The 13,894-nt window shown below is 44.7% G+C and overlaps 1 protein-coding gene across 1 annotated transcript in view; it reads right to left on the bottom strand.

Moving 5' to 3' along the window:
• The window catches only part of LOC118771135 (cadherin-18-like), a 166,998-nt gene extending 153,426 nt beyond the window's left edge, over positions 1-13,572 (bottom strand). Inside the window, exon 1 of the mRNA XM_036519023.1 lies at positions 13,314-13,572. The gene's annotated coding sequence lies outside the window, so the exon portion shown is untranslated. The remainder of the gene's footprint in view (positions 1-13,313) is intronic.
• Positions 13,573-13,894: the final 322 nt, after the last annotated feature.

Here is a 13,894-nt window from a genome sequence, read left to right as displayed (position 1 = left end):
GTTAGCAGTCACACACCATTGCCTTGGTGACACCCTGTGCAGGTAGAAATAGATTTTTATTGTTTGAGGTGCCTTGCAGATACTGTCATTCGTGCTCTGGGAAGGTGACACCTGAAAAACCCATTTCTCCACGAATCTCTCCCCCAGGACAACAACAGGATGACCTCCGCTAAAAGACAAATCTTCACATCCTCTGAATGCTACAAGTTTAGTTTTCAAAGACATCCAAAAACAAACAAGCTTTGAAGACTTTAACTGTGATATTTCCTACTGATATGGAGAAAATGTTATCTAACTCACTGGGTTCAGTTCATGGATGACGCACATGGATGCACATATCTAGGTCCATATGCGCATATCTAGTTCCATATGCTGGCCAGATAATCTTGCTTTTCTCTGCCATGTGAATATTAATTGAAAACACAACACAAAATGTAGGAATAATGATAATAAAAAGAATGTACAAGCATATGTTGTGAAATGCCAAAGGGAGCATTGACCTTTCGAATGTTAACCTTTGAAATGTAGTAGCGACAGAGAGTCACTTAGCTCTCGAGGTAAACCAACCTTGTAATTATCGTTCTGCGGAGATAATGAGGCTTTAACGGCTGGCGTGAAGGGCTGTGACATCAGCACCAACACAGACCTGAATAATAATGCAACCAGAGTCCACTGCATAATGCCAGCACAGACGCCTACCGCGCACAGATACCCCCAATCATTCATCAGAGAAAACCAGTCACACACACACACACACACACACAGAGCATCAGACAATTAGCAACTCAAACAAAGCATAGCCAGAGTGGAATAACCGGTTCCAGGTTTGTACCTGTGTGCTCCCCCATCCCAGGGTGGCCATTACTGTGGCACAGACACACGGGGGTAGAATGGGTGAGGTGGAAAGACAGGCTTACCATAGGCTCACCACCTTACCATATAGCACTACTATATATATATATATATATATATATATATATATATATACATGCTGTAGTGCTAGACACTATCAATCTGGAACCAATATTGCAACCTTCTTCAGTGTTACTAAATAATATTTCAACGTACTCAAACTCTCCAAAAAGACAAAAGCTCTTGAAATACGCAATGTCTTCAGAAATCATGACCTATGCAGCATGCTGGAGGTCTAAAACAATTCCCCCTCCTCCCATATCTTGCTTCTGCTCTCTTATACCATATTGTATACAGTGTCTTGTTTCCACCCCTTTCAGTGCTATCCATTTGAGTTCTTGAGCTATCTTTCGTTCAAAAACAGGACAAAAAATAGCCAGAGGAAGAAGGCCTTTCTTATACATTCCTTTACATTTCACTGTTACGCTAAATAATAATAATAATAATAATAATAATAATAATAATATTAACTGCTAATTCGGGTGGAGGATGTTCAAAAATTAGCCAGACCTAGCCAAACCGGTCCCATCCATTAATGTAAAAATTCCACATATGACTTCTTTTCTGTGTTATATCTGTTTACAGTATCCCTCCTCCACCCCATCCCTCCACCTCTCCTCTTTTTTTTTTTTTTGTTTATGAGGTCCGAATGGGGGGTCATCAACCTTGGCCTCATCGCTTTGACCCACGTCAAATGGCAAACCTCCACATTCTCCAATGGATACATCTACACTGTACAGAAATCCGTAATCTCTGAATAATGACAATAACAACAATAACATGGAGTGTTACATTAAAAAGTTAATTCTGCTGTCAGACTGTGTACAATCTACGAGCACAATGTGCATGTTTGCATGTGTGTACAGTCTTACTCACGTAAGTGTGCTTCAGGCAAGAAAATGGAAAAGCAAAAAGAGCCACATTGAATTAGCAAGGGAAAATATGAGTAAAGCTTACATATTAAACATAGTAAACAGTATGCTCTCTGCCATAATGCTGTAATATGATGGGTCTGCGGTGTTGTTTAAACAGTCTCTTACAAATTTAAAGCCTCTGCAATAGCAGTGGCCCTCAAAAGGCCGTCCATTCTCTCCGTTTTGGGGACTTTAACTGTTCAATGTCAAAACGACCTTCGGTTGTTCTTTGAATTGTGAAGATTCTCTTCTACACTAGTGAAATCACCATTTCATTATGACTGAACATCGGAAAAGCAACCAAAATAGAAAGCAACATTTTCCTTCCATTTGACTGCAAGCACATTGTCGCTTAATGGAAAACTACAACTACAGTATCTCATTATGCCATTTCAGCAAACAGCAAAATAGTTCATTCTATTCATAGGCAGGAATGCAATTATAATATGATTATACTCTCTCTAGCTTTATGCTTGGATTTGAAACGTTTTAAATGTCAAAGGGTTGTTCTGCTGAGGGCTTTGCAATCAGTGCTTTGTGTGATCATCAAGAAAATGGAAATATATTTGAATATTTACATTTATATATAAGTGCAAGTCAAAATGATCTAGAGCCACCAACTTATGATAATAGTAATGTACATCAGTGTGCCACATAGAGACTGATTTCTAAGAACTGCAACCGCACTCTCCACGACAAGCTAACTGCAACCGCACTCTCCACGACAAGCTAACTGCAACCGCAGGTCACCGCTTTATGACTCGCCAGCTTTCCAGTAACGAGACTGGGCTGCACAGCATCACGTTGTAACTCAATATTAAATCACAATGACAACCCCACACAAACCATCCAAACCGATGGTACGCCACGGAACCGGCGTTCAACTGCCAACATGCACGCAATCAAAACCAATCTGCTGAACATAGAACCTCTGCCTGATTAGGGGAATAAAAAGAAAACGCTGCATCTTTTTCTTACTCTAACACACAAACTTAGTTTTATAGGACACTGCACAATGCATGCAAGCTAATTCTGTGATTACATATTTTCCATGTTTACTGGCTATTTAAAATGTTTGCTTCTAATGATGGTTGAGAGGATGGGAAATATGTTTAATGTTGCCTATAATCAGTGCAACATTTCAATATATGCAGGTAAGATGGTGTTGTTTCTGACATTCAACTGAAGCTGTAAGCTACACAAAACAACCTCTTGTATAGACTTGCTTTTTGCCACAGCATTTCTGCTGTGTCTTAGAACCACTTGTCACTGGTAGATCTAGCAAAAAAAAATCCAAAACAGGTTAATGCAAACATTTAAATTTTTTACCTAGTCTAGAGCACAGGCTGCTCATTCTAGGCACCCCTCCAAAACAAGTCACACACAAACTTTTCGTAGTTTACAGGGAACTTCTCTACTCAAAACTTCTACTCCAGAAAAGCCCACTCACTCCCACAACAGGTATAGACATAAACAGGGTTAAAAAGGAGTTAAGAGTTGGGAAAAAAGGAAGTTACACATTCTAAACAACCTACCATTAGCATTACTAACAGCAATAACATCAGCTTGTCTGAGATGACCTGGCTACCTGAATGGCAAACACACTGCCATTGTTTGCAAGCTGTATAAATCCAACCCTAAAAAAGGCATACCAGGGGGAAAGCACATAAAATATGGCCACTTTCTGAATTTATTTCTTACACAATGCAGTGCAATTGTTGGAATAATTATAGACTATTGTGTAGTGCATAATTATATGAAACCAACTGGAACCTGTATGTATTGTTTCTGGAGTGCACCTGATGCAAAGATTAAATGCCACCTGCTGACCACTCCTTTTGTGGGTCTCCCACGGTTATCTACCAGCAGTGTGTTTAAATTTATGCACTTCAATTAAGCTGTTGAAAGCATAAATTGCAGAATGCAATATGCTGTTCCATATAACGTGAGGTATTTACATATGAAAGTAGCATGAAACTGATACCATTTAGAGCATATTCAAGAATTTTTGACACTAGAAAATATGTGTAATCTGTGTTGTACTGCATATTTTACAATGTTTACGAGAGGGAGAACGGACTGCCCTTTTTCAGACGGACTTCACTCTTTGTTGCCCCCACACAGTGTTCTCCTAACGTTTTATGATGCTAAAATGTCACAGAAAAGCTGAGGGAACACTGACTGCTGGTGTAGGGGACATTTCTCGGCTTTCTTTCCCAGCTCACCGGCATTAATCTCTGGAAATAAAGACCGTCTAGCTCTTTGATCTGAGGCGAAGGAAATAGGGAGATTGGGAGGAGGGGGGGCTGGGGGGCTGGGGGGTGAAGGACGATTTTATCAAAAGGTACAAGGTACCAGTGTCCAATAGAGTCCCTTAATTGAAAATACCCTGAACTCATTAATTACGGCAATATTTCTCAGTGCTGTCAGTCGGTTTATTAAGACTTACGCTGAAGCGGGAAGATTTACACATTTAACAGGCATTCTGCTGTGCTGTTCCACAATGGCAGCTTGTGGCAGAGACTCCCTCGTACATTGACAAAAGCCTGGGCTTTGAATTCAGCAGACCAAGGTCAAAAGAACACCTTGATCCCGAGCTCTGAGCAGGCCAGCCTTACAGATCTCTCATGACCAGCCCTCGGGGGAAAATCTGCAGGTGAGCATCAATGCACGTCACATCCATGAACACAACGCACATAACCAGTGCAAAAAAAAATCCTACCTTCATTTGTTTGCTTTATTGTTTTTAAATGTATGTATTTATTTATTCCATGGCTGCACTCCAGGCAGGAATTTGAAATTGAGGCGTTCTGAATTTCGATGAAAGATCTTTTACCGGCATCTTTTTATCACATGCAGTGAAGCGAAAACTGATTTCATCTCATGTGTTTAAGCAGGTGAGCATCCCCCATACAAATTACAAAGCCTGCTTCTGCTGATAGCTCCACACTGTGTTATTACAGATATTAATATTATAAACGCTACTACTACCACCACTACTACTACTACTACTACTACTACTACTAATAATAATGATAATAATAATATGTGATTGGTTTTCATTTGGTCTTTGTAGGATTAGCTTGTATCCATTCCACAGCGGTCTCTCCACAGACCTCCTCAGATATAACCTTCTCAGTTCAGAGGGTTTCAACAACAGCAGCAGGGGCGTTCCATTTCGGAGGTCGCACCAGGACGACCCCTGCACACGCACCCTCACGCCTGCCGCAGCGGTGGGGCAGGTGACGGAGAGCATCCCTCCAGGTTTAGGCGATAAGACCGCGACGGCTGGACCATTAAACCGTGCTCTCTGTGTTTGTAATCATGGTCATTAATCACGCCTGTCCAGCTTGCTCTGACCACGAGGACAGAGAGGAGCTCGTCACAGCTCCTGGCTGCACTTCATTAGAGACTCACCGGTGCTGTGTAGGAGGCATGCCTGCCAACGTCTGGATACAGAGATGCTTCCTTGTGTTCAGAGATGTTCTTGTTGGTGAGAGCAGTGTGACTGTGATCCTACAATCACTTAACAAATTGTTGCTTACATTACATTGTTGGCATTGTTGGCCAGATGCTCTTATCCAGAGCGACTTACATCGGTTACAGTTTTTTACAGTGTTATCCATTTATACAGCTGGATATTTATTGAGGCAATTGTGGGTTAAGTACTTTGCTCAAGGGTAGAGCAGCAGTGCCCCAGCAGGGAATCGAACCAGCAACCTTTCGGTTACGAGTCCTGCTCCTTAAACTGCTATGCTACACTGCCACTACCACAATGCTCAGCAACAGAGTTGCACATAGTTCACAGTTCATAACTCCTGTGAACAAAGCAGGTGACTAAAACCTATAATAAAAATAGAGACAGATGTTGTTTATATTTTAGAATGTAATGGCTTTCTGGGATTTCTGGTGCTTTGTCTGTCGTGTTAAGGACACAGCTATTACCCGACTCAACGCTTGCTATCAGAACTGGGCTGCAGCATTGAAAATCCAGTTAACTTAAACTATTTATGTTGTTACCAGATACCACTCTGTATTACTCTTGTGCTGGAGAGCTAAAAGCCAGTGCAGCTGGGCTCGGTTAGCAGAGACATCCTTGGAAAATAACATCTTGCTGCTGGAGGTGATGTTAATGGGCCAGTAGGGGGCAGTCACTCATCTGTAAGTAAGGGAAACGTGTATGCACATGTATGCGTATAAATTCAAGAGAAGCTATGTGATTGATGGTGAAATCATTTGCTCATATTTACATGTAAAAGGACTGTAAAGCGGTGATATGTAGATACCACGGTGGTTTAAACATCGAAAGTGTCAGACGTACCCTTCTCCCCCGTCCAGGCAGGTTAGTCATTGGCGCATTCATTGACGTCATCTCTATCCAATAGCTGATGTTAGACTCAGTCAGTGCCTCCCCGATGCATTAGCTGTAATGCTAATGGCCTTTTGCGTGAATTTCAATTACGGTGACTGACACCAGCTATTCTCTGGCACTCTCAGTTGCTCAATGATCCGTGCTAATGTATGCACCCCCCGACCCCATGCATTGATCTGATTGGACGATTTTTCACAGCTGCTCTGTGGTTGATTGAACTGCCGTTATTGCCTCTGCCGCCCTCCCGGTGGTGGCTTTAGACCATTTGCACCCTAAATTGATGTCCCGCCCACACGCGTCATAATTGCATGATTTTTAAACTGTCAGAAGCTTCTTTTGCCTCTGAACAGCTGCTGATGGGATGTAATGTAGCAGCACCATAAACTCAACAAGCCTAAGATGGTTATTAATTACATAATAATCTAATATATACAGTAACACGCCATAATTATATTAATGGTGTAAAATAATATAAACAGGACAAATGGGGGTTTCCACAGGCATGCTTGCTCACAGGCATCATTTTGCAGCAGACACTACATAGATCCAGAAATTCCTCTATCTTTATTTCATATGGATGGCAGTGTAATCATCAGCATCCACTGTGGGCCCATCCAGATGACATACAGAATTGTGCAGGACCTGCTTTAAACTGACGGCTGTAAAGAAAAAGACTCCAGTACGATGCTGTAGTGTGAAAGGTTTCATCGCTGAACAGGTGGCTGAAGGTTCGTAATGGGGGGCGGTGAAGCTTCACCTGAGCTTTCGCCCCTCCCTCCCGTCTCAGACCCACCTTCTTCGTCGGCCTCAACGTGACGGACAGTGATGGATCTTCCTTCTGCAATCAGTGTCATCTGTCATCCACACTTCAGCCTGGATCTGTCAGAGTAGATGAGCGGAGCTGTCTGGAGTCTGTCATATTACAGAGGAGGAGAGACAGACACACAAATGGCTCCTCTCTCAGCAGCGGCTGGAAATCAGACAGAAGACTGGCTAAAGGCTCCCTCCAGACTAAACTGTTATTATTATTATTAGTTATAAAAATGTGTTTATTGGGTGTGAAATCATATTACACTTACAATGCTACACTAGTAGCATGACTTACAGTACAAGGCTATCCCTTGACCCAGCTGATTTTTCACTTGGGCAATTCAGGGTCAAGTAGCCCACTACAATATCAGACCAGCAGCCTATACAAGTTTTACACCTTGCCGCGATACCACACTGCTGCTCCCTACCACTACAACACGCTGCTTCTCCTTACCACTACACCACACTGCTGCTCCTTACCACTACAACACACTGCTGCTCTTTACCGCTACGACACACTGCTGCTCCTTACCGCTACACCACCCTGCTGCTCCTTACCGCTACGCCACACTGCTGCTCCTTACTGCTACGCCACACTGCTGATCTGCATAGCCTTGCTCTGATTCAGTTCAGAGCTGTATAAACAGGTACACAGCCACTCCAGTCCTGGGTTGGTTTGCCTCTTTGCTTTTATTCTGTCTTGCTCGCATGTATTTTCTTCTCTGTAGCGTTTCTCCTGGCTATTATTTCTCTCTCCTCGCACCCTGGTGGCTGGGATGGCAGTTGGCAGCTGTAGCCCTGGCCTGCAGCAATACGGGATTCCAGACATTTCACGCCCAAACTCTCAACATCCTTTCAGAGAGAGCGCGCACCGAACGCCCCCGGTCAGGCTAGCGGGGACGGCGGTATCAAAACAGGACATTAAGTGTCAAGCAGTGACTGCCTGGAACCAAAATTGCAAAAACTTTGAAGTGTCAGTGATGAGAACACGCTGATGGATAGAAACTGCAGCTTTAGAATAAGAGGGTCTCCTTGGCAACACTTTCTCATTCTCATTTTTGGAATGCTGCACACTCTCTTTAAGATCCTCCTCCAGCGCTCGCAGAACTCAGGACCGAATTTGTTTCAGTGTAGACAAGAATCACAGGCATCTGGTAACTAAATGGCTACATGGACCAAAAACCTGCCAAAACCTGCCTCCTAGGTAACTCATTGCAGTAACTGTGCTTTATGGTTCTATTCAAAAGGAAGAGACAATAGAGTACAGTGCAGTTTAATGTGACCAGGGTAGAGTAGCCCTGCAGACACTGCGGCCCTCCAGAACCAGGGTAGAGTAGCCCTGCAGGCACTGCGGCCCTCCAGGGCCAGGGTAGAGTAGCCCTGCAGGCAATGCGGCCCTCCAGGGCCAGGGTAGAGTAGCCCTGCAGGCACTGCGGCCCTCCAGGGCCAGGGTAGAGTAGCCCTGCAGGCACTGCGGCCCTCCAGGACCAGGGTAGAGTAGCCCTGCAGGCACTGTGGCCCTCCAGGGCCAGGGTAGAGTAGCCCTGTAGGTACTGCAGCCCTCTGGGACCAAGGCAGCCCAGCACACACACACACACACACACACATGTGTGCGCGCACACACACACACAATTCCTCCCTCGTAAGTACTGTCACTTTCCTCATGAAATTGAAGTCTGGGCTGCAGCTCCACAGATCCCCCCCCCCACCACCTCCCGTACAAAGAGCTGCATCTTTCTCCTGCTTTGTCAAATTTATAAAGTGACATTTTCCCTCGCCTTCCCCCCACAGAGCGCCGCCACATCACGCATTCATGCCATTTACATCGGCTGTCAGACGGGCACAAACATTTCAGATATCTCCTCTCCCCCTCGTTTCAGCAGCCAGCCAGTGGTGAGTTTATTTTCCTTTTTTTTTTGTTTTGTGCAAATTCCGAGCCTGAAATAATGTGCTGCTGGATGTCAAAACAAGACATGGCAACTGAAACGAGCATTGATCATTTGAGTGCTACAAATATAAAATGACTGCAGGCATTGAAAGGTTCCGGGTGAGGTTGAATTTGGGAAGATAACAGCCCACAAAATCAGTGCTCTGTGAATTAGCACGGTCTGCCAATACTATTCACACTTAGCAAATAAGCAAAACAAGACAGCCATTGAAATAAATGTCAAAACTGCATTGACTTTAGCCGGTGTTTAGAAGCAGCCATTCCGGTTCAGTGGGTGATGTAGGACAAGGAAGCACAGATTACGAGGTGAGTGATTTTGTTCTCTATTTAGTCATTTTAGACATGACAAGCCAAACATGTTCAAGCTGCCTCTGCAAGCAGCAGTGCTTAACATTATTTATATCTTTATATTACTTATTTAAAGAGCAGAGACCCCTACAGCAGAGAAACACACAGTTCACTTGTGACGTGTTTATTTAAACAGCTGGATATTCAGTGAGGCTGTGCAGCAGCTGATCCCAACGTAGGAATCAAACCTGCAACCTCTGACTGACAAGTTCAGCTCAAAACCTCTACTGAAGCCGACGGTGCTGGAGGTATTTGGAGATGTACTTGGTCCCTTTACTTTCCCGTTCCCCTAAATGTACAATGTATCGCTTACATACAGCTGGGTGTTAGATTGAGTGCCTTCCTCAGCTGTATAATAGCACTGGCTCAGTCTGATGATTCAAACCACACCCTGAGTCATCAGACTGCTTTGTATTGATAATAAGCACGAGACAGCTCTCATGTAGATCAAAATACATACCAATCAGAAACCACTTAACACTGATCTAAGCTCAGGCCATAACTATTCACCATATGAAACATTAACTATAGTATATAGTTATATAGTTATACTATAGTAAACTATAATAACATACCACATGTACGCATTCATCTGCAGGGCTCACTTTCACTGAGAACTGAGACTGTAGATGCTGGCTTCCATAATCTCCCTGGTGCAAAACAGGAACAGAGATTCCCACAGTGAATAAGGTGTTGCTCTGATTCCCACAGCCAATTACGCGGGTCTTTGATTCCCACAGCAAATGAGGTGTGGCTCTTATAAACACAACGAATCAGGTGTGGGTCTGATTCCCACAGCGAATGAGGTGTGGGTCTGATTCCCACAGTGAGTGAGTTGTGGCTCTGATTCTGATGGAGTGAAGCCTGTGGCATGATTTTGACAGTACTGGAGCCTAAAGAGTTAACATCCAGCCCTTTGCCTTCCCTGTAAGACTGGCACCGTTGCCTGTGTGCAGGAGTGATGGTGCGTGCACACATATCTGTGGAAATATGATAAGGCAGACACTGCAGGTCTGTGTTTTCACTGTGGAGGTCTAAGTAACAGGCTGATTCTTGAAGCTTTATTGATTTTATTATGAAGTGCTCGTGTAAGTATTTTGTAGTCTCCTACTATCTGCCCATAAAACATGCATTTGCCAGGGCGTCTGGCCAGCTCAGCTCATCTGATCAGAATTACATAAGAGGAATTCTCATAAAACACAAAAAAACAAAAAAAAAACAAAAACATAATCCTAAAATCAGTTACTGGCAACACCTGCATTAGCCACACACGGCGTTTACAAACATTCAACACTTATAAACATTCTTTCCCACTAACGGAAGCTGATATCAGCACACAATGAGAGCGATGATATTAGGGCAATAGAATTATCATATGAGGAATGTATTATGCTTTAATTATTTGCAAACAATATGACTTTGCACTGTGCAATGCTATTATGATAATATTTTTATTTGAAAGACAGTATAACATTTTTTTTGAAAAATCCAACGAATACTTCCTTTTTGCTATTATATCATATGCCTTGCTTCTAATTAGAGGTATGAAAAGATTAATAGTTTGTAACCCATGCATTTTTTTAACCTTCACTTTAATCTTTTAAAAGTAAAAAAAAGTTGGAATGTAGGAAGCACAGGGTACAGATTATTATAAGCACATCTGCAACCTTATGTGCACATCATCGGTTGACCCCTTGTGTGAATGGTGTTGTGTGTTACATTACATTACATTACATTACATTACATTACATGCATTTAGCAGACGCTCCTTATCCAGAGTGACTTCCATCACAAGAACATAAGTGTATCCATTCAATTTAAATGAGCAACAGTGTCAGACCAGACTAACACTCCCAGACCAGTGAGAGTGGGCATAACGCTATTCAAGCCCTGTCACAAGTTAACTTGTGTGCTGCCTCTTCAGGACTCAGGGATGGAGCAGCCATGTAAAAAAATAAAAACATCTTACCGGTGGTGACAGAGCGCCACCACCAGCGAGGCTGTGCTTCACCGCTGCACTCCTGACTCATGAAACCCTCTCGCAAACCCAGCGGGTCACGAGTCAAGATGTATGGTGGTGCCGTGCTCTAAGAAAGGCCTCTTTCTTCCGGCGGACATCTTATTTTCACTGGCTCCGGAACAGCGTGAGAATGGAACCCCTGTTGGTGTGTTGTGTCTGAACACGTACTCCTGAGACACGCTATGGAGTCCTGCCCTTATGAATAAAATGCAGTTCCTGTTCAATGCACACTGAAAGTATAAGCATGTAAAAAGAAAATTATGCAACGCTGATTTTATCTTTTTGCTTTTCACATATGTATATCTTGAAAACATTAAAATCCTTGAATTCCATATTTGTATTTTTTTTTTATCTCAGTGGCACTGGTGAATCTGTTCATCAACTATGGATTTGCTTGGCATACGGCTTTATTTGAGAGGACTTGTTTGTTATCCGTTTATACAGCTGGATACATACTAAATCAGCTTAGCCTGAGTACTTCGATAGTGCCTCATCCAGGATTTAAGCCCACAACCTTCTGGTTAGGGACGTAAAACCAGCCACTACAGCTTAGCTGTACGTACTGCGTGGCAACCCATCCCATCCCTGTGAGGGGCCAAGGAGAACTGGAATCGGCATGACCCTCAAATCGTTTCCCTCGCCCTTTACCAGTTTAAATGACCATCTGTCTAATCATGCAAGCTATCACTTTAACGCTTCAGTGCTCCTGCAATGCATTGCCTGAGCTACTGGGATTTCTGCCATCATGCATGCTATTACAATCGAGGGTTATCATAATCGTACTCAGCCATCTGCATACTGATCCAGATTTTATTTCATTATTTATTATTATTATTATTATTTTCCACTGCACCATGCCAGCTAGCAGATGCTGAGCCGTATTCACGGGCCAGGCTGCTAACGGCAGAATTGCGGCCGCTAGCTCACTCTCTCCCCCCGCTGTGCAAGGGCCTCTTTTCCCCCTCGCTGTGGATGCTGGAGATGTGATGAAATGCTTATTGTGTGGGATAAGGGTAAGGCCCCGGGTTGCTTCGTGCCTGGAGCCTCTCTGAGGAGCAGAGCTGCCACTGCCTCTGCCTGCCCTCCCTGTCTTTCAGCCTCAACAGCAGCAACAGAAATGGCTTTATGCTGCCCCCAAGCGTGCCACGCTGGTGGGTTAGCATTAGCGGTGTTAGCGTTAGTGGTGTTAGTGTTAGCGGTGTTAGCGTTAGTGGTGTTAGTGTTAGTGGTGTTAGTGTTGTTAGCATTAGCGGGATTAGGGGGAGCGGGGTTAGCGGTAATGGCATCAGCATCACGTTCTGGAATGAGCCGTGTGGTCTGGGGGGCCACTCTTCCCTGGCACCTAAGCAAATGTCCATGTGGACAGGTCAAGTGCCAGAGGTTTAATGAGTTGAAAAATTTCAATGTGCATCACGCATATTTGCATGACCCTTTCCCAAACAACATGTGCATCTGAGAAACACACACACACACACACACGTGCACACATCCGTGCACGCACGCACGTGTAAGCGCAGGTGTGCATAACACAGAGAGAACATGCAGCTTCGTTTCCATCCTCCCCGGTTATTATCCAGGAGAACCCGCAGTTGCAGGGGAGCTGCGCATGGTATTGAGTTGCGTGTCACGCCCCGGAGCGGCGATCCCGCAGCTGTGAGCCGCGCACTCACACCAGCGCGGGAGCGGGAAGCATCTGCCTTCCTCTCGACTCCGAGCTCCACAGCCCGAAGCTCTGACCACCTGGGCACCACCACGCCGGAGCCTTCACCACAACACGAGGAAGCTGCACTCTATCTTTCAGCATGGCTCAGCAAACCAGGCTGCGTTTGTAATCTTCCAGGAGAGAACTTACGGAGTGACTACGCATTCATTCCCCCCCGGCATTACACTGCCTCAGACTGAAAGCAGGAGGAAGACCGACCCATCGGGTGTAATTACAGCTCTGATGCTTTCAGCAGTCAGTAGGGAGACATGCACTGTAAGCCCTACCTGCTTCTGTGGAGTCAGGGCTCTGAGCTGTGTCTCAAAGTGCCGGCCCCCGGTGCACGGAGGAGAGAGCCGAAGCGCACGGCGGATTTCGGTCGTACAGCGCAAAGCGGAAATCCTGAGTGCTCCCGTCCCTCCAGAGATCCCGGGGCTGCGGTGATGCCTTCGCCCTTCTCCCGATCTGGCAGCAAACACCTCCGTAAAACTGTCCTCAGACCAGTTGGGAAGGCTATGCGAACGAGGAGGCGGTGTCAAAACACAGAATCTCGCACCACAGCTAGTCTCCTCTCTCTCTCCCTCTCTCTCTCTCTCCCTCCCTCTCTCCCTCTCTCTCTCTCTTTTCCTCTCTCTCTCCCTCTCTCTCTCTCTCTCTCTCTCTCTCTCTCTGTCTCTCACTCTCTTTTCCGCTCTGTCTCCCTCTCTCTCTCTCTCTTTTCCTCTCTCTCTCTCTCTCTCTCTCACTCTCTCTCTCTCTTTTCCTCTCTCTGTCTCTCGTCCTCTCTCTCTCTCTCTCTCTCTCTCCCTCTCTGTCCCTCTCTCTGTCTCTCTCTCTCCTTCTTACTCTTGCTGCTGTATATAAATGT

Source organism: Megalops cyprinoides, chromosome 24, assembly GCF_013368585.1.
Source record: "Megalops cyprinoides isolate fMegCyp1 chromosome 24, fMegCyp1.pri, whole genome shotgun sequence".
NCBI classification, from domain to species: Eukaryota; Metazoa; Chordata; class Actinopteri; order Elopiformes; family Megalopidae; genus Megalops; species Megalops cyprinoides.
This window is presented reverse-complemented; position numbering and strand designations above follow the sequence as displayed.